Source organism: Acipenser ruthenus, chromosome 37, assembly GCF_902713425.1.
Source record: "Acipenser ruthenus chromosome 37, fAciRut3.2 maternal haplotype, whole genome shotgun sequence".
Classification (NCBI taxonomy): domain Eukaryota; kingdom Metazoa; phylum Chordata; class Actinopteri; order Acipenseriformes; family Acipenseridae; genus Acipenser; species Acipenser ruthenus.
Window position 1 is genome coordinate 4,317,289 of NC_081225.1, and position 24,638 is coordinate 4,341,926.

Genomic DNA, 24,638 nt, shown 5'->3' on the forward strand with positions numbered 1-24,638 from the left:
TCTAATGTTCAGTTAATACACTAAATATTTGTGTAGTATAATATACTTACAGCTCTCCTGCAAGTTCTCTTCAGAGTTGCTGGTTCTTGGATTGTCAATTTCCCCTTTCACTCTGATCCTGACACAATCTTTCTTTTATTCTTTGGACTTCAGAGACTCATGCAGTGCATCCTACAAGGAAGGAACAAATACGTCAAATGCAATAGAGTATAAAACCAGTATGTTCAGATGTGCAAATAATAGAACTTTATAGGAGGTATGCTACTCAAAATTGAAAAGTATGCATTGTGACAATGCATTTCTGATAAAAATGTTGTTCTTCATTTCTGTTTAAAAACTTTTATGAACTGAATTGAAATAGAAATGTATTGCAAATGAAGTACCTGTGGCACAATAACCCTCTCTGGCCTGGGCGATTTTGAACGTATCACAGTCTGCTGCAAACAGATTATCTAGGTCCAAGGAGATGACAAAACAAAAAATAGGAGTGGAGTTCGACTCCTACCCCCACCCTCCAGGCCAGATAGGGGTTAAGATATTGCTCTACCCCATTTTTTGGAAGAAATCTGCATAATTTGAATAGGTTTTGGAGAGGTGTTGACTAGAAATTAGGATATCAGTGTTTTATTTTTAAATAACTGACTATAACCGATAGGTGTTACAGAAACTTGGTTGTCTAAGAGTGATGGAGACGAATATAATATTAGTGGGTACACACTGTATAGGAAAGACAAGCAGGACAGAAGAGGCGGAGGGATAGCGCCATATATAAGAAATAGCCTTGAAGCCCAGGAGTTAAATCAGGACAAAGATAATGCAGAATCAATATGGGTCAGAATAATGGACACAAATTCAAAGGGCAGAATAATAATACGAGCATGCTATAGACCGCCAAATTCAGACGCTGAGAAAAATAATCTGTTATACAATGACATTCGAAATGCGTGTAGAAAAGGAGAAACCATACTAACGGGATTTCAAGTTCCCCCATATAAAATGGGAAAACCCGATGGGGGGCACAACGGACGAAATTGAAATGGTGGGAATGACAAATGACTGCTTCCTAACGCAATTTGTCAAGGCACCGACTAGAGGGGAGGCATGCCTTGATTTAGTCTTTTCAAATAATGATGAAGACAGAAAAACTAAAACAGAGGTCAGAGCGCCATTGGCAAACTCAGACCACAACATGGTCTCATTTGAAGTATTTTTTAAAACCCCAAAAGTAATGACTAAAGCTAAGGTTTACAATTTTAGAAAAGCAAACTATGAAGGTATGAAACAGATACTAACAGATGTAGATTGAAGTAAAATAGAGAAAACATCCACAGAAAAAGGATGGCTGTTTTTTTTAAAAATGAAGTACTAGAGGCGCAAAACAATTACATCCCAAAAGTAGACGAACCTAAATCTAAAACAGAATGGCCAAAATGGTTTAATAGATCAATTAAAAAAAATATTCAGCGAAAAAAGGCACATTACAGAGCGTTTAAAAGGGACCAAAAACAAAGTACACAGAAAGAGTACTTGGAACTGCAAACACAAGTCAGAAATAAGTTAAAAAGGCCAAAAGAGCGATAGAAATCAATATTTCTAAAGGGGCTAAAACCAATTCCAAAATGTTTTTCCAATATTATAACAGCAAGAGAACATTCAAAGAGGAGGTTAAATGTCTAAGAGACAAATGGCAAAATCATAGATGAAGAAAAAAAAAATAGCAAATATATTAAATGATTACTTTTCACAGGTTTTTACAAAGGAGGACACGGACAACATGCCCGGCATGTTGACCTGTTCCTATCCAATTTTAAATAACTTTAGCATAACAGAGGTAGAAGTGTTAAAGGGACTAGGAGCTCTTAAAATAAACAAATCCCTTGGGCCTGATGAGATCCTCCCAATAGTACTCAAAGAAATAAAATAATGTATTTACAAACCGCTAACCAAGTTCATGCAACAGTCTCTTGACACAGAGGTTGTACTGACAGAGTGGAAAATAGCAAACGTAATACCGATCCACAAAAAGGGAGACAAAGCCGAACCAGGTAACTACAGACCAATAAGCCTGACTTCTATTATATATAGAATTATGGAAACTATAATAAGATCCAAAATGGAAAATTACCTATATGGTAACAATATCCTAGGAGACAGTCAGCATGGTACGGATTACTGATTAGAGGAGAAACCTCAAAATGGAGCGAGGTAACTAGTGGTGTACCACAGGGATCAGTATTAGGTCCTCTGCTATTCCTAATCTACATTAATGATTTAGATTCTGGTATAGTAAGCAAACTTGTTAAATTTGCAGACGACAGAGGAGTGGCAAACACTGTTGCAGCAGCAAAGGTCATTCAAAATGATCTAGACAGCATTCAGAACTGGGCAGACACATGACAAATGAAATTTAATAGAGAAAAATGTAAAGTATTGCATGCAGGCAATAAAAATGTGCATTATAAATATCATATGGGAGATAATTAAATTGAAGAAGGGAACTATGAAAAAGACCTAGGAGTTTATGTTGACTCGGAAATGTCTTCATCTAGACAATGTGGGGAAGCTATAAAAAAAAAAAAAAAAAAAAAAAAAAAAAAGGCCAACAAGATGCTTGGCTATATTGTGAAAAGTGTTGAATTTAAATCAAATATTGTGTTAAGTTCTGGTCACTTTGTTACAAAAAGGATATTGCTGCTCTAGAAAGAGTGCAAAGAAGAGCAACCAGAATTATCCCGGGTTTAAAAGGCATGTCATATGCAGACAGGCTAAAAGAATTGAATCTATTCAGTCTTGAATAAAGAAGACTACGCAGCGATCTGATTCAAACATTCAAAATCCTAAAAGGTATAGACAATGTCAACCAAGGGGACTTCTTTGACTTGAAAAAAAGAAACAAGGCCAAGGGGTCACAAATGGAGATTAGATAAAGGGGCATTCAGAACAGAAAATAGGAGGCACATTTTTACACAGAGAATTGTGAGGGTCTGGAACCAACTCCCCAGTAATGTTGTTGAAGCTGACACCCTGGGATCCTTCAAGAAGCTGCTTGATGAGATTCTGGGATCAATAAGCTACTAACAACCAAACAAGCCAGATGGGCTGCATGGCCTCCTCTCATTTGTAAACTTTCTTATGTTCCAATACGTATCATTTTGATTGATGATCGCTTGTTGTCAAACGTTATGTTATGCAATAATATTTAACTTAAATGCATTAGTTAGCATCTTCTGAAGGCAGTGGGAAAAGGGTAGGAAAGTAAATAAATTGACTTATAGCCTGATCCAGTTTTTTCTCGAAGAAATGGGAAATGTGACACTAGCGATGCTAACAACTACACATATTGCTTATGGGATGGGTACCCTTTAATAATCAACATGATTAATATACACAAACATTTCTGTTGTAATCTAGAAAATATTATAGCGGCCCAGTCAAAAGACAGAGACTTTGGATATTTATAACTGTAAACAGTTGCCTATGCGTTTTTGTAGAACAGTCTATGTCTGTGTGTTGGAACTGTGTTAGAGACTGGGTCTGGCTTTAGTCCAATCATCAGCGTGCATTGCAGGTTGAGGTTTGGGGCTTGCAGATGTGTGGCGATGGTTGGTCGCCTGGTGTGGGAAAAGTGTGTTCTGCAGGGATTGGAGTGCGTTTTGCAGGGATTGGAGTGCGTTTGTCGCTCTCACATATTATTGTGGGGTGTTGGTTGGCTGTGTGGGAGGGTGAAAGAGGGTGGATAAAAGTAACTGCAAAAGCTCTATTCTGTTGGATCCGGGATTTAAACTTACATTGTGAAGGAACTGAGATGGTCAAACAGCACTTGGAGCAAGGCTGTTTATCTTTGTCCTTTTTGCAGATTTAAGTTATCATGCTGATTTTGCAGGGCTGTCCTCATCATAGGTGGAAACATGGGCAAAGCTCCTACAACTCAAGACTGCAAGACAAAAAAAAAGAATAAATAAATGGAGTCACAAATTTTATAAATGTATAATAACTAAAGCATTTAAAATGTGTCAGAAATGGGTTTGATTACATTGTTTCAAAGTCACACTTAAAATGTGTACCACAACAAAATGCATAGGTCACAATAAATTGTTAAAAAGGAGAGGAGAAAAGTCATTGAAAACCAAAAGCACCAATTAAAATGTATTTACAGGTCAATGTGTGACGCGTTTGGCTTTTAACTTATTTTAATTAGCGGTTCTCATAACGGGGGCACGGAATGTAGGCTATGGGTGGACATGAAAAGCTTCAGGAAAAAATAGTCAAACATATTATGTACTGTAACTGTATATACGAATGGCTGTGTTTGAATGAAATCCTTACAGTTCTTATTTAAGGAGTTTAACTTAGTTTTTGGTACTTGGGGGTGGGTGTTGTGACGTAATTACCCAGACACCATAAATTGAGTCGCGCCCAAATATCCTTCCCTCTTTGCAGTCACCCTCCTTTCAAAAGCACATTCTGTCGCTCTCCACTCCAGAGCTGCGGACTCCGTCCACTTGTCACCCGTTGGCGCCTCGATCACCGTTATGTGGGCGACGTCACTCGCACACAGACACTCACGTAGGCAGGCAGGCAAGTCTGCCAGTGAAACATACATTCATTCACGCACGCAGCAGTACACGAAACAGGTTCGATTGATATGGTGTCAGACACGCGTAACTTACTGTTTCATTTCGTACAGTCATATATATATATATATATATATATATATATATATATATATATATATATATATATATATATATATATTGTTTTTGCTCACATAATCAATTACTAAATCCTATAAACACTTGTATCTGCCTCATAGGCAGTAACCTGATGTTATCGAGTTTCGTATTAACTTGAAGGGAGGGAAGGCGGTCAGAATTCTCAATTTGAAAATCACAACATTCTTCTCAGGCGCCGCTTGATTTTCTTGGCCCGCTAAACTCCACCTATGACGTTTTTTCGATTTTTTCATCTGCGCTTTAGGGCTTTTAGTGTCAATCTTACCTTTTCTGATTTGCGTGAACTATTTACACTTATTCAATTTAAATATATTTGCTAGCAATTCTTTCGAATATACAATATTCAATTTTTGTTTTTATATAGCGGCTAAACATGAAGTTTCCTCAAAGCGCTGTACAGGAGAACAATAAATACAAATAAAACAGAATCTTAATTCTTAAAAGGAACACAAGAAATGAATACATTGGTATAAATACATTAATAAAGAGTGGAAAAACTTAGGCTAACAATAGGTAACGTTATTATTTCTAGCAGCAAATTAAAATATTGGCTATATATAAAGTGTAAAGGGATTTAATTACCAACCGCTTTCCTCCAAGTCTGGAACGCCTCTGACAATTATATTGAGATTTTCTCGAGGCAGAGACTCACGAGACATGAACTGCCTGTTTTAAAATGGTTCTTTAAAAGAACCCTTTGACTTGACAATGAAAACGGTTCTATGTGAAACCATTGAATGCTGTAAAGAACCCTTAAAGGGAGCAAAGAACCATTTTCTCTATGGTGAAGCTACGCCCCTGGACTGATGATAGGTGTACCGACGCAAAAAAAAAAAAAACCCACACACCACAGCTGAAGAGAAGCAGACTTAATTACAGTAATACAGTATTAGGGGATGAGGTAAAAGCCGGAACGAGGCGGAACGGTACTTTAATGAATTCAATTGCTTAAAAAAAACAGCATAAAACGTTAGACATATGATGAGAATATTTTAACAAATCAGAACCGATTAATAACGCGCTGTTATTTATCACCAAAAAGCTCCCGTAACACTGGGTTCTCAAGGTGCAAAGACGACGAAAATTACACACACAATACAACTAAGTGGGAACAACATAACACTTGAAAAAACCCACCGAACCGACCTTTAACTGCTGCCCATTCCGTGCAATAAACAGCCGTATAGACAAAACCGTCCTGAACACGGGGTTCCGAAGGAATACAGAGCATGAAAATGATACACACAATACAACTAGGACATCATAACACGATTGAAAAAAAAAAAAAACATCTTTCATTTCCCATTGCGTGCAATAAACAGCTTGATTAATAAAGACAAAAATAAGATGCACATAATACAGTGAGTAACATACTTACAAAAACTGTCCGAAGTGTTAACCGACCTTTAATTGCCGATTCACTGCATGAAATGGGTTAATATGACATGATCTACTGCAAATTCAAATAATGGGTACTCAGCGAAAAATGGCACTTTACAGAGCGTTTAAAAGGGACTAAAAACAAAGTACACAGAAAGAGTACTTGGAACTGCAAACACAAGTCAAAAAGGAAGTTAGAAAGGCCAAGAGAGAGATAGAAATCAATATTGCTAACGGGGCTAAAACCAATTCGAAAATGTTTTTCCAATATTATAACAGCAAGAGAACATTCAAAGAGGAGGTTAAATGTCTAAGAAACACAAATGGCAAAATCATAGATGAAGAAAAAAAAATAAAAATTTTCAGGTTTTTACAAAGGAGGACACGGACAACATGCCCGGCATGTTGACCTGTTCCTATCCAATTTTAAATAACTTTAGCATAACAGAGGAAGAAGTGTTAAAGGGACTAGGAGCTCTTAAAATAAACAAATCCCTTGGGCCTGATGAGATCCTCCCAATAGTACTCAAAGAAATGAAAAGTTATTTACAAACCGCTAACCAAGTTCATGCAACAGTCTCTTGACACAGAGGTTGTACCGACAGACTGGAAAATAGCAAACGTAATACCGATCCACAAAAAGGAGACAAAACCAAACCAGGTAACTACAGACCAATAAGCCTGACTTCTATTATATGTAAACTTATGGAAACTATAATAAGCTATAAAATGGAAAATTACCTATATGGTAACAATATCCTGGGAGACAGTCAGCATGGTTTTAGTTAAGGGAGATTGTGTCTAACTAACCTACTTGACTTTTTTGAGGATGCAACATTGAAAATGGATAATTGATGGTTTATTTAGATTTCCAGAAAGCTTTTGACAAAGTCCCGCATAAAAGATTAATTCTCAAACTGAACGCAGTACGGATTCAAGGAAATGCATGCACATGGATTAGGGAGTGGTTAACAAGTAGAAAACAGAAAGTATTGATAAGAGGAGAAACCTCAAAATGTACCACAGGGATCAGTATTAGGTCCTCTGCTATCCCTAATCTACATTAATGATTTTGATTCTGGTATAGCAAGCAAACTTGTTAAATTTGCAGACGACACAAAAATAGGAGGAGTGGCAAACACTGTTGCGCAGCAAAGGTCATTTAAAATGATGTAGACAGCATTCAGAACTGGGCAGACACATGGCAAATGAAATTTAATAGATTAAAGTGCAAAGTATTGCATGTAGGAAATAAAAAATGTGCATTATAAATATCATATGGGAGATAATGAAATTGAAGAAGGGAACTATGAAAAAGACCTAGGAGTTTATGTTGACTCAGAAATGTCTTCTCTAGACAATGTGGGGAAGCTATAAAAAAGGCCAACAAGATGCTCGGATATATTGTGAAAAGTGTTGAATTTAAATCAAGGGAAGTAATGTTAAAACTCTACAATGCATTAGTAAGACCTCACCTAGAATATTGTGTTCAGTTCTGGTCACCTCGTTACATAAAGGATATTGTTGCTCTAGAAAGAGTGCAAAGAAGAGCAACCAGAATTATCCCGGGCTTAAAAGGCATGTCGTATGCAGACAGGCTAAAACAATTGAATCTATTCAGTCTTTAACAAAGACGACTACTCGCTGATCTGATTCAAACAGTCAAAATTCTAAAAGGTATACAGAATGTCGACCCAGGGGACTTCTTTGACCTGAAAAAAATAGACATTTCATTTCTTACAGTATTTCACACTATGAATTCATACTTTTATCAGCGCTGTTCATTTGGTTACTATGGCAACGCGGTCAAAAATATAACGTCTTCATCATGATTGGTGTTCCGAGTCATAATACAAATGACTTTTTTTGACCTGCAAAAAGAAACAAGGACCAGGGGTCACAAATGGAGATTAGATTAAAGAGGCATTCAGAACAGAAAATAGGAGGCACTTTTTTTACACAGAGAATTGTGAGGGTCTGGAACCAACTCCCCAGTAATGTTGTTGAAGCTGACACCCTGGGATCCTTCAAGAAGCTGCTCAATAAGCTACTAACAACCAAACGAGCAAGATGGGCTGAATGGCCTCCACTCGTTTGTAAACTTTATGTTCTTATGCTAGTTGATTACAAACTGTACTTTTCAGCCTTGATAGAACACCTGCAAAGAGCCACTGATTAGTATGTTAATATTGTACTGGATCATAACACTACATTTGCCTACAAATTCAGTGACAACAGAGAATATCATGTTATTGACCAGATCTTGTTTTTAGTAATTAAGCACTAGAAGCAAATTTCAGCTATGCGTTATACTTTCAGGAAAACAAAATGGAGCAAAAACTGTTCTATGTCTTAGATGTGGAACCGTTTATCTGGTGCTGTTTGAAACCACATGTAAGATTCTGTATTTGTACTTTTTAATAATCAATCAGTTTAATAGTCCATGCAGTATGCTGGGAACTCTGTACTCATTTCTCTGCTGAATGTGCTTAGCGTTGACAATCATTCAAGCTTGTGTTGGTAAGTTTGTGGTACAATGGATGTTGTTGTAGACTGAATGATGAGAATATATGGGTTAGAGAACATCAGCTTGCTCCTCAGTTCCCATGTGCTTCTTCTTGGTCCATGCATCACTAATGATAGAGAATTTGTCCATATTACTAGATGTACATATTTTAAAAGAGTCATAAGAAACATGTGTGTGTACTTTTAAAAATGTTGACGGTGTAACCACATATAAATTGTTGATTGTTCACTTTAACAAGCTATTGTTGATGAGACTGTTTTTAGAGTGAGATGCAAAAGCAGCAGTAAATGTGTGCTATTAAGATTGCAATGTAAACAAGTGAAATGTCGGTCGGATTGTTAAACTGGATCTCATTTTTAACGTGGTAGGCCTATGTGTTGGGCATGATGAGATTGGGGTTTCATTAGCCTTTAATGTAAGATACAACCCCTGTGGGTACGAATGAGCCAGAGCATTTATGATTTATTTATTTTTTACAACACAACACAAGCCAGTGTTTATTAAATTAATAAGAATAAGGTAACGGGAACTCGGAGCAAATAAAAGACTGAAGTTATTTGTAAATTCCAGCGGCCATGACAAAGCCCAATAATAAACCCCCCCAGATAACCCCACAATCACTCTCCACACCCTTGCTCAATGTCCAGCAATTCAGTAAATTCCCCTTCATCAGGGACCCGCTTCGAGGCGTTGGACCCCGGGGAAATTTCCCTATCCTCTCGGTGGGCCTGTTCATACCAGGTGGTTCCTGGTTCAAATCCCAACTCGCACTGTGTGTGACCCAGAGCAAATCACTTTGTCTCCTTGTGCTCCGTCCTTGAGACGTAAAACCGAGGTCCTATTGGAGGCGACTGTGATGCATAGTTTACCCCTAGTCTCTGGAAATCGCTTTGGATACAAGCGTCTGCTAAAATGACTAATTAATAATAATAATAATAATAATAATAATAATAATAATAATAATAATAATGAATTATTAAGAGGCAAAACTGCTTGATGCAGAAACTCCAGACCGCACCCAAATTCCCATTGAGAATGGGTAATAACCATTTGTTTTGACTGCTATGGCTTAATATTGTTTGGTACTGTACTGGGAGTTAAATAAAGGTTTTGTTGATTGATGGGCTACACTTGCATCAGGTGTCTGATTTATTACTAACACCTTCCAGGAATATTCTAAAACATTTGTGAGGTTTAAAAATCTTACACTCTTGAAAAAGTATTCCAAGAAACCGTATTTCAGGGGTTCCAAATAGTATACAAATAACCTTTTTAAACAGCAGGCTAATCAACCATAAATAAAACGTTGAACTCTTGAAGGATTAATAAGAAACCCTAAAACACCCAAAGAACCCACAGGGGTTCTGATCTATAGAACCTTCTAATACTAAAAAAGCCATGCAAATTGACTAAAACGCACAGATTTTGTGCATGGCTGCACATTTGAAAGCCATATATTCAATTAGACTTCAGCAGTAAATACCGCGTTGGTGACTAAACATTCCGCTACTTATTAGCAATAGAGGTCACACTGTAGCGAGGGCTAAACCGAGTTTAAAATATAATTTATGGTAGCCGCCTATGCCACTGAAGGCACTACCTTAAAATTAAGTTAAATATTTTAGGTTGTTATCACCAGGTTATTTTATTTGGGCCAGGGGATAAGGTCTTGACCAAATACAACACAAACACAATAAAAATGGCAGGGATGTAAAATAGTCAAATTTATTTAAAACACAATTTCGTTTCAATTCTCATATTGCACAAACTAGTGCTGTCTATTAGTTACAGCCAAATACTTCAATTCGATACATTGTTTCAGGGGTTCAGTCGTTCTCTCTGGCATTACACTGTTACATAGTTTACTATAGCAGCAACTCATTTAGAGCAAGAATACATTGTTTCATTTCTCTCGTATTCAGACACACACAACTAGACAAGGCAGGAGGTTCCCAAATTAGACATAAAAACGGTTTATGAAAATGTTTGTGTTTATTTTATTTATGCATATGACACACAATGTAAAAACAAATTCATTTTTTGAATTAAATGGGAAATGCATCAAGGTTTCTGTATTTGAAGTCATCCTGCATAATATTAAAATCTAAACTGTTTCTTTGTTTGCTCGTTTTTCCTTACATGTTGTAAACTACATAATTGTGTGTTTGCTTGCCTTTGCACTGAAATTGCATTGTATACATTTTGTATGAAATATATGTATATATGAATATGTTAAATACATTTAAACTATCATTGTAAGCAAGAACAAAAACGTTGTGAAATTGTTGCAGCTATATATACATGTTATTTTTTAAATCACATATATACTAACTGTTACAGTTAGGGGCTACCAGCAATTCTAGACCTTTGCAATAAAGAAAAAGATAGAAACTATGTTAATCAATATGGTTCTGCTAAAATAATATTAAATAGATAGATAATATAAAAACAAAATAAACAGTTTTATTACCCGGAATGGGCAGTTAAAGGCGGGTTCTTTCAATAGTGTTATGTTGTTCTCACTTAGTTGTATTATGTGTATCATTGTCATACTCTTTGCAGCTTCGGAACCCCGTGCTCAGGACGGTTTTGTCTATTCATCTGTTTATTGCACGGAATGAGCAGTTAACGGTCGGTTCGGTGGGTTTTTTCCAATAATGTTATGTTGTTCCCACTTAGTTGTATTGTGTGTATATTGTTCGTCGTCTTTGCACCTTCGGAACCCAGTGTTCCCAGGACCTTTTTGGTGATAAAAAGGGTTTTGGCCCAGAACAGGAGGCTGTGTGGTCCAGTGGTTAAGAAAAGGACTTGAAACCAGGACGTTCCCGGTTCAACTCCCACCTCAGCCACTGACTCATTGTGTGACCCTGAGCAAGTCACTTAACCTCCTTGTGCTCCGACTTTCAGGTGAGACGTAATTGTATGTGACTCCGCAGCTGATGCATTGTTCACACACCCTAGTCTCTGTAAGTCGCCTTGGATAAAGGCGTCTGCTAAATAAACAAATAATGTAATGAGGTTAAATGACAGTGCGTTATTAATCGGTTCTGATTGTTAAAATATTCTCCCCATATGTCTAACTTTTTATGCTGTTTTTAAAAGCAATTGAATTCATTCAAGTTCCGTTCAGGCTTTTACCCCATCCCCAGTATTAGACTTGAGTCGAAAACAAAATAATCGGTTATAAATGAGTACTATCATTTTCCATAAACGACCAGCTTACATTTTCGTCCTCACTGTCAGACTGAATATTACCAAAGGTGTTTTCAATCATTGTGTTTCTCACTGATGACTTCCATTTTCAAACCATTTTAGGTTGTTGAAAAACTAAAAGAAAAAAAATGCTCTGAAGCACCTAAGGAGATTCCTTGGACGCTCTTTCAGTGTCAGATTGAGTTTATGAACACACCCTATATCTTTCTAGGAAATTTGAATCAAAGGATTCTTTTCCTTTTTGTGAAAATAATTCTGTAAACGTGCCTGTAACAGGGAGAGATCTGGACTGGCCGTCTGACGCAGGCACGATGCTGCAGGGAGGGGGCGGCAGTCCCGTGGGGTCGGCCTGTCAGTCATGGCGGTGAACTGTGTGGCATCCATGATTTACTTCGGGGGTTGATTTATTTTGTGCACTGCCTTTATGGGCAATGCCAGTGAATCCCACTTCTGACACCACGTGTGGGAGGGGGTGGGTGATTCACTGACACACACGAAACAGCAGGTGTATTTGAAGCACCGCACAGGTGCCCAGTTTTATTGTGCTGGGTGTACTTTCGATGTTTAGCCCGCAGAGGGCGCTGTTCACCGTGGTCTGCGTACCAACTATGGTAACACAGAACCACGGGACATACCAGTACGGTACGGATCAAGTGCGGGCGCACTTACAAGTGCTCAAACAATATTTCCAAAACCAAAGGTGAAAGAAAACAGGAAAATAAAACACAATAACAAAACTACAAAAGAAAAGGTGCTGCACCTCGGCAGCGTTACCCCAGCCGTCGCTAGCCGCACGGCCCGGGTCTCCGTCCTACTCTGGCCGTCTCCTCAGTCTACCCTCACACTACACAAGGGGTCTGCCCACGGGTTCCCCACTACAGTTAGGTTTTTCCGTTCTTTATCTTTCTTTTCTTTGTTTTCCTCGTTTTCTTTTTGGTCCCGGTTCTCTCTCGGTCCCGGCTCCCGTACTTCCCAGTACGTCTTTTGGTTTTTTTCTTTAAAAGGGCAGACCTGAGGAAACAGCAGAGTTATTTTTATAGGGCACACAATCCCATTAGAGCCCGCCTACCAGCCACTCAGAGAGGGGGAAAGCGCACACACCCTCCTCCCCACCTCTCCGTGTCACCGCCATGACTGACAGGCCGACCCCACGGGACTGCCGCCCCCTCCCTGCAGCATCGTGCCTGCGTCAGATGGCCAGTCCAGATCTCTCCCTGTTACAGTGCCTGAGAAGTAATTAGGCTATTGTATTTAGCTGTATCAATTTACTGTAAAAGAACTGCTTCATTGACACTTCAATAGAAAAAGCGGGCATTCCAGGTTTCCCAGGATGCTTAGAACACATTAATGTGATCTGGCAAGAAATTCAAATCGGCTAAAAAGGAGAGGAAGGAGCTCCATGTGACATTCCTGGATTTGGCTAATGCACCATTTCTCCACTGGCTTTTACCATGGCAATGGAAGTAATCATTAGGGCATCAAATTGGGTAAAGGTGAGGCAATACCAACAATGTCTGAGAAGCCAGTGAAGAGTCTTGGGAGATGGTACGACGAGGATCTAAAGGACACAGTTTGTGTGGGAGAAGTTAGACAACAAGCAGTGGAAGGGTTGAAGAGCATAGACAGCAGTGCTTAACCAGGCAAACTAAAACTCTGGTGCTTTCAGTTTGGTCTACTGTCGAGGTTGCTGTGGCCACTGACTGTGTACGAGGTTTCTTTGACAACAATAGAGAAGCTGGAAGCTTTAATCAGTTCATACATCAGGAAATGGTTGGGAGTTCCACGCTGCCTCAGCAGAGTGGGACTTTATGGTAAAAGAATACTGCAGCTACCAGTCTCCGCTCTAACCGAGGAGTTTAAGTGCGCCAAGGTCAGACTGGAAATGACATTAGTAGATCACGCGACAAATGCGTAAGGGAGGCAGCACCTGTGTTGAAAACTGGAAGAAAGTTGACAGCAAAGAAAGCTGTGGAGGATGTAAAGGCTGCCCTTCGAATTGGTGATATCATGGGGCAAGTTCAGCATGGAAGAGGGGGTCTTGGTCTCAGTTCAGCTCCTTGGCCAAGAGTTGCGTCGCACAGTGAAGAACTTATCTGAAGTTATCTGACTGGCACAGAGGATGGAAGGTGCCCACTTGAAGACCCCAGAGATGTACCCTACTTAGCTCAATCCAGACGGTTGTCGTCATGCTGATGTGCTGGGGAGACCGCACTGCGGTTGATCCCCGGAACCAGCATCGCAGCCGTTGTGTGTGCTGATGCGCTAGGGAGGCAATAAGCCGGTCCCTGGAGCCAGCATTACACTTCAGCCATCAACACCAGACAGAAGGATATCTACATCATCATATGGAAGGAAGCGCAAATGGATGGAGACACAGATGGATAACATTAGTTTACTGTAAAGCTACGTCTTAGTTGGTGCTTATCTTGGCGAGAGCCGAGTTCAAATCAGCATGAAGTTTTAACATCTACTCTCGTGTAATGGAACTCATGTGTTTAAGCAACTTTTTAAAATTGACGTGTTGCAACCATTAAAAGGTAAAGTTGCTTATCTGAAAACCGGTTTTATTTCTTTCTTTCTTTTTGCTTTGAACACCTTTTTAATAATGAAAATTTCAAATCAAAACATTTTGATGGCAGAGGCGCTTAACATAAAGTTAAAAATATCAATAAAACGGTACAAGCCATAGAAACAGCAGAATAGTAAGACTCACATAAGAATGGAAACGATAGATCATAAATTCATTTTCAATAGAGCCAGGGACAGCGTTCCACAGTACAAGGGCCCTACAACTGAATGCTCTACCTGTGTTTTACTTCAAAGCCCTTGGGAACGTAAGGGCCCTTCAGGGCTTCATAGGTTAGCAGCAGGACCTTGAAACCACTTGTAGACCACACCGGGAACCCATTTAGGGCTGTTAGCACAGGGGAGATATGTTGACGTGTTTTTGTTCTGTTGGAACCCTGGCCGCAGATAAATAAACATGGATATTAACTTGTGATATGGTTGGTAGAGTAATTAACAAAACAGAGTTATTTTTTTTAAAAAAAGGTCAGGTTCTCTATTTTATTCAACATAGCAACATCTGATGCATTTAAATCATTTGTTTCAGATATGGGATAGTTTACAGAGTGTCTCGGATTGAAGTTTTTTTTAACAAGTTGTTACTACCTAGGCAACTGCCTAAACTTGTGCAAAACTACAATTGGGGTAAGAAATAGCAATAGTGGCCAAACTGGGGGAAAACAAGCAACACACAAAATCAGTATAAATATACACTATCAAAACCAAACACAAATGAAACACAGCCACATTATCAACACCAAGCAAATCAAATTATATTGTAACAAGAAAGCACAAGCAGCATGCAACAAACATATTCCTTAATCTAATTCATAGCACACAGTTTTAAAAAGATTTAAAACCTTTTCAAACAGTTAAAGCACATGGCTTACCTGAGGTATCCTTCCAAACAAAGCTTCCCCAATGCCACAGGTGTTCTCAGTTTATACAAATAAAATCCAGGGTGCGTCCACCAGAGGGAACTCTAACTTAACCCATTTTCTGCCAAACTGGCCACATGAGTTTGAACTTTTAGTTTCCTTTTTGGATTCTTGGCTCACCTCTTATTCTCATTTGTTTCATTTCATTTTTTATAATGATCAAAAAGATGACATACCAAAATGTTATAGTGTCTTATGAACACCTCCTGTGTCTGCTGGCTTTCATTCCAGCTTAACTCCCAGTTAACTAGACCCTTCATTTCACGGATCATTTTTAATAGCCAGTTTAACATGCCCTTCATTTCACAGATCATTTTTAATTGCCAGTTTATACTTGTTTTCAGCTTTAAAGTAGGAGATTTCAAGTTAGTTATAACATTTTATCAGTCCACTACCTTTAACTCTGCAACTGTTTAGAGCTGAAAAACAATTTAAGGGTCTAATTAAGCCAATTATCAGGTCAGTTGTTAATATTAAAGGTTTTCTGACCATCGGGGATCGCTTTTGTGGCGGGATTTTAACTTTCCGACTTGTTCTGAGCAAAAATCCCTGATTCACACAGTATGAAGGGTGTTATGCAAATTAAGCGGGTACCTAATTAACATTTGCTCTCAAATGTAATTATTTACGGTTTATCTTCTCTATTTGATTTTGCTGTTACTACTAACTTTATTGTAATTTTAACTGCTTTTATATGTAATGTGATATTTTGTAACAACTGTAAGCCGCCCTGGCTAAGGGCATCTAAGAAATACATTTTTTAAAAAGGCTACAGTAAAATAGGAGCTCTCTAAAAATTTACTTTTTTTCCTCTTTGTCCTGATGTACTTGATTTATTATTAAATGTCTCCTCTCTGCATCTCCTGAAACACGCGTCTGTTTTATTTTTCTCCGCCTTAATTATTATTATTATGATTTATTTCTTAGCAGACGCCCTTAAGGCACCGACGAGAGTGGAGGTATGCCTTGATTTAGTCTTTTCAAATAACGAAGACAGAATAACTAAAACAGAGGTCAGAGAGCCATTGGCAAACTCAGACCACAACATGGTCTCATTTGAAGTGTTTTTTAAAACCCCAAAAGTAATGACTAAAGCGAAGGTTTACAATTTTAGAAAAGCAAACTATGAAGGTATGAAACAGAGACTACCAGACGTAGATTGGAGTAAAATAGAGAATAGGGATAGGGATCATTCAAGAAGCTGCTTGATGAGTTTCTGAGATCAATAAGCTATTAACAACCAAACGAGCAAGATGGGCTGAATGGCCTCTTCTTCTTATGTTCTTATCCAGGGCGACTTACAGTTGTATACAAAAAATACATCAATCGTGATAGTGCAAATCAGACCTGTCCATTGATTGAAATCCTGAAATGAAGAATAAACTGTAATTTGAATGACCTTTGCTGCTGCAGCAGCAGTCTTTGCCACTCCTCCTATTTTTGTGTCGTCTGCAAATTTAACAAGTTTGCTTACTATACCAGAATCGAAATCATTAACCACTGGTTACCTCGCTCCATTTTGAGGCTTCTCCTCTAATCAGTACTTTGTTTTCTACATATTAACCACTCCCTAATCCATGTGCATGCATTTCCTTGAATCCCTGCTGCATTCAGTTTGAGAATTAATCTTATGCAAAACTTTGTCAAAAGCTTTTTGGAAATCTAAATAAGCAATGTCATATGCTTTGCAATTATCCATTGTCGATGTTGCATCCTCAAAAATGTATCCCTCTGCTTTACCATAATTTGTTGTGCTTTCCAAAGCTTTACTTGACCTCTCTGTGCTTTAAAATGCTTCCAGGTGCTTTACCATACCTGCCTGTGCTTTACAATGTATCTCTGTGCTTTATAATGTTTCCCTGTGCTTTGCCAGACCTCTCTGTGCTTCACCATAATTTGCTTGATTTGTCGTCCATTTCTGGTATTATATGTCTAATGCTGAAAACTAGATTTTAGCAACTCAAAACAATGCAGCACTGACTTTGTCCCATCTGCTTCGCTCAGTACAGCAGGTCACAGAAAAGCCAGTACAGATGCACCGATAGGCTGATTAAAACCGCTTTAGAATATGTATTTTTTTTTTTTTTTTGCATGCAGGCAGGCAATAAAAATGTGCATTATAAATATCATATGGGAGATTGTGAAATTGAAGAAGGGAACTGTGAAAAAGACCTAGGAGTTTATGTTGACTCTGAAATGTCTTCATCTAGACAATGTGGGGAAGGTATAAAAAAAGCTAACAAGATGCTCGGATACATTGTGAGAAGTGTTGAATTTAAATCAAGGGAAGTAATGTTAAAACTCTACAATGCATTAGTAAGACCTCACCTAGAATATTGTGTTCAGTTCTGGTCACCTCGTTACAAAAAGGATATTGCTGCTCTAGAAAGAGTGCAAAGATGAGCAACCAGAATTATCCCAGGTTCAAAAGGCATGTTGTATGCAGACAGGCTAAAAGAACTGAATCTATTCAGTCTTGAACAAAGAAGACTACGCGGTGATCTGTTTCATACATTAAAAATCCTAAAAGGTATAGACATTGTCAACCCAGGGGACTTCTTTGACCTGAAAAAGTAAAGAAGGACCAGGGGTCACAAATGGAGATTAGATAAAGGGACATTCAGAACAGAAAATAGGAGGCACTTTTTTACACAAAGAATTGTGAGGGTCTGGAACTCCCCAGTAATGTTGTTGAAGCTGACACCCTGGGATCCTTCAAGAAGCTGCTTGATGAGATTCTAGGATCAATAAGCTACTAATAACCAAACGAGCAAGATGGGCTGAATAGCCTCCTCTTGTTTGTAAACTTTCTTATGTTCTTAAGTCAGTGGCATGCATCATGTTACAATGTATTAATAATTTGAAGGTAAGGTTTGCTGTTAACTTCTCCCATATGTAAGAGTTAATTTTAAAGGGCAGCAAATATGGAAATGCACTTCATTAGTGTGTCAACAATTTAAAATGATTTATAAAAATTGAAAAATGTTGCTGAATGTGTCATTTAAGGTTGTTTTTTTTTTAAAAAAACTTTTTGTCTGCTTGTTACGTTTTTTGCAGCCAGCATGATCTTTGTTTAGCTGTACCTGAGAGAATGTAGTGAAAACAAAAGCAAAACATATTTAGCGGAATACAAGGTATTCTCAGCGCAGCTAAGATTTTAAATTTTGGTTTGAAGGCAGCAGGAGCTGATTTTTAAGTTTTGCTTGACAGATGCCCTTATGCAGGGCGACTTGGGTAACAAGTTATCACAATATAGGAAAGAGATTACAATACAGCAAAGAGAAAAAAAAGCAATACAGTTTTGTTTGGGGATTTTTTTTGTTTCTGTTTGCACTTTGTCAAATGAAACGGTTTTTGCAGTTATTGTACAGTGTGTTTGTTTTTGTAGGTTGTATGCATGTGTACTTTGTATTTGTAGTGTATATGTGCAACTACTGTTACAAACTGCAAAAGATATTTGTCTTGCTTCACTCAGCACCATACATTTTCAGTCTTGGCTACTTTGCTCTGTTTTAATAGTTTTAATTGATTTAAATCATGTTTGTAATGTAAACTATTTCCTGTGACGTCAGACCTTAGGTACCTCTTGACTGTAATAAACGAATACATTCTCAACTTCACAATGTGTCCACAAGTGTTCAACAGTCCAGACCTACAGTTTCCAGTCGCAAGCAAGCAAAGAAAATAAGTGACACTACATAAACGTATCCAGTGTTTAAACGTTCTGCACGTCCATGGCATTCTAATGTTCAGTTAATAAACTGTAAATATTTGTGTAGTATAATATACTTACAGCTGTCCTGCAAGTTCTCTTCAGAGTTGCTGGTTCTTGGATTGGCAATTTCCCCTTTCACCCTGATCCTGACACAATCTTTCTTTTATTCTTTGGACTTCAGAGACTTATGCAGTGCATCCTACAAGGAAGGAACAAATACGTCAAATGCAATAGAGTATAAAACCAGTATGTTCAGATGTGCAAATATTAGAACTTTATAGGAGGTATGCTACTCAAAATTGAAAAGTATTCATTGTCACAATGCATTTCTGATAAAAAATGTTGTTCTTCATTTCTGTTTAAAAACTTTTATGAACTGAATTGAAATAGAAATGTATTGCAAATGAAGTACCTGTGGCACAATAACCCTCTCTGGCCTGGGCGATTTTGAACGTATCACAGTCTGAGGCAAACAGATTATCTAGGTCCAAGGAGATGACAAAACAAAAAATAGGAGTGGAGTTCGACTCCTACCCCCACCCTTCAGGCCAGATAGGGGTTAAGATATTGCTCTACCCCATTTTTTGGAAGAAATCTGCATAATTTGAATAGGTTTTGGAGAGGTGTTGACTAGAAATTAGGATATCAGAGTTTTATTTTTAAATAACTGACTATAACTGATAGGTGTTACAGAAACTTGGTTGTCTAAGAGTGATGGAGACGAATATAATATTCGTGGGTACAAACTGTTAATGAAAGACACGCAGGACAGAAGAGGCAGAGGGGTAGCGCCATATATAAGAAATAGCCTTGAAGCCCAGGAGTTAAATCAGGACAAAGAAAACAATGCAGAATCAATATGGGTCAGAATAATGGACACAAATTCAAAGGGCAGAATAATAATACGAGTATGCTATAGACCACCAAATTCCGACACTGAGAAAAATAATCTGTTATACAATGACATTCGAAATGCGTGTAGAAAAGGAGAAGCCATACTAACGGGGGATTTCAAGTTCCCCCATATAAAATGGGAAAACCCGATGGGGGGGCACGACGGACGAAATTGAAATGGTGGAAATGACAAATGACTGCTTCCTAACGCAATTTGTCAAGGCACCGACTAGAGGGGAGGCATGCCTTGATTTAGTCTTTTCAAAAAATGATGAAGACAGAAAAACTAAAACAGAGGTCAGAGCGCCATTGGCAAACTCAGACCACAACATGGTCTCATTTGAAGTATTTTTTAAAACCCCAAAAGTAATGACTAAAGCTAAGGTTTACAATTTTAGAAAAGGAAACTATGAAGGTATGAAACAGAGACTAACAGACGTAGATTGGAGTAAAACAGAGAAAACATCCACAGAAAAAGGATGGCTGTTTTTTAAAAATGAAGTACTAGAGGCGCAAAACAATTACATCCCAAAAGTAGACGAATCTAAATCTAAAACAAAATGGCCAAAATGGTTTAATAGATCAATTAAAAAAAAAAAGGGACCAAAAACAAAGTACACAGAGAGAGTACTTGGAACTGCAAACACAAGTCAAAAATAAGTTAGAAAGGCCAAAAGAGAGATAAAAATCAATATTGCTAAAGGGGCTAAAACCAATTCCAAAATGTTTTTCCAATATTATAACAGCAAGAGAACATTCAAAGAGGAGGTTAAATGTCTAAGGAGACACAAATGGCAAAATCATAGATGAAGAGAAAAAAAAATAGCAAATATATTAAATGATTACTTTTCACAGGTTTTTACAAAGGAGGACACGGACAACATGCCCGGCATGTTGACCTGTTCCTATCCAGTTTTAAATAACTTTAGCATAACAGAGGCAGAAGTGTTAAAGGGACTAAAAGCTCTTAAAATAAACAAATCCCTTGGGCCTGATGAGATCCTCCCAATAGTACTCAAAGAAATGAAAAGTTATTTACAAACCGCTAACCAAGTTCATGCAACAGTCTCTTGACACAGAGGTTGTACCGACAGACTGGAAAATAGCAAACGTAATACCGATCCACAAAAAGGGAGACAAAGCCGAACCAGGTAACTACAGACCAATAAGCCTGACTTCTATTATATATAGAATTATGGAAACTATAATAAGATCCAAAATGGAAAATTACCTATATGGTAACAATATCCTAGGAGACAGTCAGCATGGTACTGATTACTGATTAGAGGAGAAACCTCAAAATGGAGCGAGGTAACCAGTGGTGTATCACAGGGATCAGTATTAGGTCCTCTGCTATTCCTAATCTACATTAATGATTTAGATTCTGGTATAGTAAGCAAACTTGTTAAATTTGCAGACGACAGAGGAGTGGCAAACACTGTTGCAGCAGCAAAGGTCATTCAAAATGATCTAGACAGCATTCAGAACTGGGCAGACACATGGCAAATGAAATTTAATAGAGAAAAATGTAAAGTATTGCATGCAGGCAATAAAATGTGCATTATAAATATCATATGGGAGATAATTAAATTGAAGAAGGGAACTATGAAAAAGACCTAGGAGTTTATGTTGACTCGGAAATGTCTTCAACTAGACAATGTGGGGAAGTTATATAAAAAAAAAAAAAAAAAAAAAAAAAGCCCAACAAGATGCTTGGCTATATTGTGAAAAGTGTTGAATTTAAATCAAATATTGTGTTCAGTTCTGGTCACTTTGTTACAAAAAGGATATTGCTGCTCTAGAAAGAGTGCAAAGAAGAGCAACCAGAATTATCCCGGGTTTAAAAGGCATGTCATATGCAGACAGGCTAAAAGAATTGAATCTATTCAGTCTTGAATAAAGAAGACTACGCAGCGATCTGATTCAAACATTCAAAATCCTAAAAGGTATAGACAATGTCAACCAAGGGGACTTCTTTGACTTGAAAAAAAGAAACAAGGATCATGGGTCACAAATGGAGATTAGATAAAGGGGCATTCAGAACAGAAAATAGGAGGCGCTTTTTTACGCAGAGAATTGTGAGGGTCTGGAACCAACTCCCCAGTAATGTTGTTGAAGCTGACACCCTGGGATCCTTCAAGAAGCTGCTTGATGAGATTCTGGGATCAATAAGCTACTAACAACCAAACAAGCAAGCCAGATGGGCTGCATGGCCTCCTCTCATTTGCAAACTTTCTTATGTTCTAATACGTATCCTTTTGATTGATGATCGCTTGTTGTCAAACGTTATGTTATGCAATAATATTTAACTTAAATGCATTAGTTAGCATCTTCTGAAGGCAGTGGGAAAAGGGTAGGAAAGTAAATAAATTGACTTATAGCCTGATCCAGTTTTTTCTCGAAAGAAATGGGAAATGTGTCACTAGCGATGCTAACTACACATATTGCTTATGGGATGGGTACCCTTTAATCAACATGATTAATATACACAAACATTTATGTTGTAATCTAGAAAATATTATAGCGGCCCAGTCAAAAGACAGAGACTTTGGATATTTATAACTGTAAACAGTTGCCTATGCGTTTGTGTAGAACAGTCTATGTCTGTGTATTGGAACTGTGTTAGAGACTGGGTCTGGCTTTAGTCCAATCATCAGCGTGCATTGCAGGTTGAGGTTTGGGGCTTGCAGATGTGTGGCGATGGTTGGTCGCCTGGTGTGGGAAAAGTGTGTTCTGCAGGGATTGGAGTGCGTTTTGCAGGGATTGGAGTGCGTTTGTCGCTCTCACATATTATTGTGGGGTGTTGGTTGGCTGTGTGGGAGGGTGAAAGAGGGTGGATAAAAATAACTGCAAAAGCTCTATTCTGTTGGATCCGGGATTTAAACTTACATTGTGAAGGAACTGAGATGGTCAAACAGCACTTGGAGCAAGGCTGTTTATCTTTGTCCTTTTTGCAGATTTAAGTTATCATGCTGATTTTGCAGGGCTGTCCTCATCATAGGTGGAAACATGGGCAAAGCTCCTACAACTCAAGACTGCAAGACTCTGAAAAAAAGAATAAATAAATGGAGTCACAAATTTTATAAATGTATAATAACTAAAGCATTTAAAATGTGTCAGAAATGGGTTTGATTACATTGTTTCAAAGTCACACTTAAAATGTGTACCACAACAAAATGCATAGGTCACAATAAATTGTTAAAAAGGAGAGGAGAAAAGTCGTTGAAAACCAAAAGCACCAATTAAAATGTATTTACAGGTCAATGTGTGACGCGTTTGGCTTTTAACTTATTTTAATTAGCGGTTCTCATAACGGGGGCACGGAATGTAGGCTATGGGTGGACATGAAAAGCTTCAGGAAAAAATAGTCAAACATATTATGTACTGTAACTGTATATACGAATGGCTGTGTTTGAATGAAATCCTTACAGTTCGTATTTAAGGAGTTTAACTTAGTTTTTGGTACTTGGGGGTAGGTGTTGTGACGTAATTACCCAGACACCATAAATTGAGTCCCGCCCAAATATCCTTCCCTCTTTGCAGTCACCCTCCTTTCAAAAGCACATTCTGTCGCTCTCCACTCCAGAGCTGCGGACTCCGTCCACTTGTCACCCGTTGGCGCCTCGATCACCGTTATGTGGGTGACGTCACTCGCACACAGACACTCACGTAGGCAGGCAGGCAAGTCTGCCAGTGAAACATACATTCATTCACGCACGCAGCAGTACACGAAACAGGTTCGATTGATATGGTGTCAGACACGCGTAACTTACTGTTTCATTTCGTACAGTCATATATATATATATATATATATATATATATATATATATATATATATATATATTGTTTTTGCTCACATAATCAATTACTAAATCCTATAAACACTTGTATCTGCCTCATAGGCAGTAACCTGATGTTATCGAGTTTCGTATTAACTTGAAGGGAGGGAAGGCGGTCAGAATTCTCAATTTGAAAATCACAACATTCTTCTCAGGCGCCGCTTGATTTTCTTGGCCCGCTAAACTCCACCTATGACGTTTTTTCGATTTTTTCATCTGCGCTTTAGGGCTTTTAGTGTCAATCTTACCTTTTCTGATTTGCGTGAACTATTTACACTTATTCAATTTAAATATATTTGCTAGCAATTCTTTCGAATATACAATATTCAATTTTTGTTTTTATATAGCGGCTAAACATTAAGTTTCCTCAAAGCGCTGTACAGGAGAACAATAAATACAAATAAAACAGAATCTTAATTCTTAAAAGGAACACAAGAAATGAATACATTGGTATAAATACATTAATAAAGAGTGGTAAAAACTTAGGCTAACAATAGGTAACGTTATTATTTCTAGCAGCAAATTAAAATATTGGCTATATATAAAGTGTAAAGGGATTTAATTACCAACCGCTTTCCTCCAAGTCTGGAACGCCTCTGACAATTATATTGAGATTTTCTCGAGGCAGAGACTCACGAGACATGAACTGCCTGTTTTAAAATGGTTCTTTAAAAGAACCCTTTGACTTGACAATGAAAACGGTTCTATATGAAACCATTGAATGCTGTAAAGAACCCTTAAAGGGTGCAAAGAACCATTTTCTCTATGGTGAAGCTACGCCCCTGGACTGATGATAGGTGTACCGACGCAAAAAAAAAAAAACCCCACACACCA

At 38.0% G+C, this 24,638-nt stretch overlaps 1 long non-coding RNA gene across 1 annotated transcript; it reads right to left on the reverse strand.

Annotated features, from left to right (window-relative positions):
• Positions 1 to 59: 59 nt before the first annotated feature.
• On the reverse strand, positions 60 to 24,606 carry LOC131706847 (uncharacterized). Its single transcript, XR_009310841.1, has 5 exons — positions 24,375 to 24,606; positions 22,855 to 23,010; positions 19,150 to 19,270; positions 3,789 to 3,934; positions 60 to 171 (listed from the first exon to the last, which is right to left on the reverse strand). It is a non-coding gene; the product is annotated as an uncharacterized LOC131706847 (long non-coding RNA).
• Between the last annotated feature and the right edge of the window lie 32 nt (positions 24,607 to 24,638).